The sequence below is a fragment of the Magnolia sinica genome, chromosome 6 (genome assembly GCF_029962835.1).
Source record: "Magnolia sinica isolate HGM2019 chromosome 6, MsV1, whole genome shotgun sequence".
Classification (NCBI taxonomy): Eukaryota; Viridiplantae; Streptophyta; class Magnoliopsida; order Magnoliales; family Magnoliaceae; genus Magnolia; species Magnolia sinica.
The window spans coordinates 35336139-35339950 of record NC_080578.1 but is presented as its reverse complement, the minus strand read 5'-3'; positions in this window follow the sequence as shown (position 1 = coordinate 35339950).

Here is a 3812-nt window from a genome sequence, read left to right as displayed (position 1 = left end):
ACCATGTCCGGCTCATGAGTCGTAGCGGATCAAGGCACCATGGTTAACAGGATTTCATCGGTAAGTTTGCTACCCTAGATTCAAGCAATAGAGTCCATACATGGTGAACATACATCGGATAATCGGGTTACTTGACGAATTTGACTAGCACGAGCGTACGTTGGGTTGAATGACATAGAGTGCACAAACACTCCGTGTGGCCAAACCACTGCCGACAACTCTAATACGACTCGGGTTCGTCAAATCACGTCCTACGTGGCGAAAGCAACCTCAGCCACGAACTCAAGGCCGATTACCGATTTCCTGGACTATTCATAGTCCCAAACACATTCCACTACAACAGATGTTCATGTTGAACTTAGAATAGTAATGGAATAACAACTCAAATCATGTGGTACATAAGCATTTGAAGAATATCAACTCAACATTGATTTTCCATAAATAATACTTGAAATTAAACAACAAGGAATATGACTTGCATGTGATAAATCATACACATCAATAGGAGTGTTGAGAATCGCTTCTCAACGCCCGCAATTAGGTAAATATATCACACTTTAGATCATACAGACATTTCTACAAACACTTAGAATACATAATTCAACATACATGACGCATGTTGAAATACACGCATTTGGACAATTCCTTTTGCCAAGGAGTTGTCACACATACATCTTACATAAATACACAACAAATAATCATGGCAAACACATGTTCATATTTTATACGTATACGGTACTTTATACATATACATAGAATACACAAATCTCAATATAGCACATGCATATCAGGAACGCAACATAAACATAATATTTGACATGTGAAATCTCATCCATAACAAGAATAAACCATTAGCTAACATTGAAAGCCTTGAAAACCATAACCTATACAATTAAAGTCCGCACCTTAACCAGAAATGGAACACCGAACTAATTCAGACGATATGTCTTCGTCAACGACGACAAGATAACCTAAAGCAAGAATAGAAATGAGCTACAGCAACACAAAGACTATTCTAAGCTCTAACACAGATTAGGGTTAGGTTAACTTACCCAAGGATGAACTTAGAATCGCCGGAATAACGATTCTAAAGTGAAGGTTTAAGGATGAAGAAGAACAGGAAAGAATTTAAGATGATTCACCAACTTCTTTCTCACTTTCTCTCTCTTTTCCTCTCTCTTTCTTAGCTAGGGTTAGGAAATTCGTATGGAAAAGAGAGCTAGGGTTTTAAGGTCTAGATATAGGCCTAACATTGATGAAAATAACCCCAGGGCCAAGGTATACTTAGGGTATAACTAAAACAAGCCTCTCTCGATCCAACAAAGCACTTTCGGTGGGCCTATTACCACGAAAGATTGGACTTAAGCTCACTGACCATGGATCTAGGTCAAGCTGAGTTTTCGTACCGATTGGATTCACAAGCGGTGGCGGACCACACTCAATTCAACGGTCACCGAATCTCGATCAGTCCACAAGCACAAGGACATGCAGGCCACCTTTCCGATCGTTAGGGTCAAATTGGGTCGAATCCAACGGTGCAACTCATACCTGTTGGACATAACTGAAATTTCATAAAATCTTATTTAATTTCCAACCGCTCTCACACTCTTCACTTCGAACTCAAACAAATCGACCCGCATCACATGGACTTAATTTTTGAGGTGATGGCCAAGTCCAACATGGTGACCAATACACCTTTAAGATCTTCCATCGATTGTCAGAGGGAAGTCCGATCCAAAGTTTCTAAAAATTTCCAAGAACAACTGGATTTAGCGATGAATCCCAGATTTGAGTAACCTAGCGCTAATGATTCTACAGGTTTTGAGTCATGCAGATCGAATTTAAAGTGTTTGATGCAAATTTCACAAGCAATCAAGTTTAGGCTAATTACCCCAAAAAGCTTCTAATTTGATCTAATCGTATGCCTATCTTGACTACACATTTTCTCCAAAATTATTCCCTAATCATCAACCGTAGACCATTAGATCAAAATCAAGTCTGTTTTGGCACCTGCTAGACCATTTTTAAAGATCGGGCAATTTAAATTTCAGATTACCAAGAGAATTGTATATTCTAAATCTATTTGAAAAATTAAACACCATAGATGAATTATATTTTAAGAAAGATCAACAGAAAGGAGATATTTGAGAAACCTAATTTAAGTGGGATGTCACATACCCCTCTCATGCCTACTCCTTTAAAAAAGGGGGCGTGCACCCTTTCTCCACTCAAAAACCCATGCATACCCATCTTCCCACATCTAAGGTAGAGAGAGAGAGAGAGACGTCGAAGCCTAAATGCTCATCTCTTCTTTTCCTTCTCTACACATGTGGTGTCTCCCTCTTACTCGAGCAACGTCGTGATTCATGTAAAAGCTCTCGTATATCGAGATCTGCTTAGGGTTTGTATTTAAGGCTAAGGTAAGGGATTCCTTTAAACTTACAGAAATTTAAGTTGAGTTTATACATAATTCTCTTATTTTTCACGTTAAATTGTGTATAGTTTGATTTTTACTATGATTTTGCTAATAAATTATTGGATTATTATGAATTATTAATTCATGTTAAAATTATGCTTAATATATGATTTTAATCATGTTAGACATATATTTTTTCATGTTAGATCACAAAACTATGGTTTAAATCGTAAAACTATACACATTCGGGCCACGAACAATGCATAATTTGCATATCCAATGGAGGGGATAGTTATGTCAGAAAATATTATGATTTTATTGATATTAATCTGAATTAAAATCTATATTTTAAAACTGAGGGCAGAAAGACTCACTTTTGAAGTAATTTGCACTTATTTGGTGATCTATCGGACCCGAAATCACACTGTTGTGCCTATGGATTCAATTTGAAGGTATGGACTAGTTTTTACCCTATTGAGATTTATTTTATTGTAATTTTAGATTAATTAGTTCATGAAAATACCTCTTGACTTTTTATGAATTTATGAGGAGTGATGGATATAAGTATTGCCCTTTATCAATTTTGAGAGTGACACGTCTTTCCAATCTGTATAAGTTAGATTTTGCTCCTGTATAAGTTGTCTTTTGCTTCTCTCTCCTTATTTTTGTTGAGTTATTCTAACTTTACTATTCTCTTTTATTGAGTTAGCTTATTGCTAATTTTCCTTATTTTATGGCTAGGGCATATGCCTTGGAATTTGAAAACTCCCATGATTTGACTTATTTTCCTATTGATGCAAGTGATGTATTGAATGTCTCACAACTAGTGACTTATATGTATTTATCATGGACGCAACCCTCCTGATCGATGCGTAAATCCTTGGATTTGGTTAGTAGTTCACACATCAATGTAAGTGATCCACGAGTGCTTGTTACATCACTATTCTAGGATTGGATGTTGCAATTAGTCACTCCATGAATAAATCGTGTAACGTAATTCTTTCAATTCATAAGTTGTCCGTCTCGAGGTGTTCATATAAATTCATAATAGTGTCAGACACCCCGACGAATCTTCATAGTTATGAGATGTGGAGCGAGCCAGGTTTGTATGAATTATATTTCACAATGTGGTAGTCACTATGTATAATGAGTAGCACATATTATTTTAAGCATGCATTCATATAAATTGGTTGCACATATCAATACAACTTGTAATGGTAGAATACAAGGTGTATAGGAGCCCTTATATTATTATTATAAAGAATCACTTGAATTATTGTTAATCTTGAAAGACAACCATTACTATGAGTAGGGCGTTGACCCTCTCCAATCATATTGATGATGAAGCTAACATACAGGTTAAAGATACAGGTGATGACCTCCCTACGGAGGATTA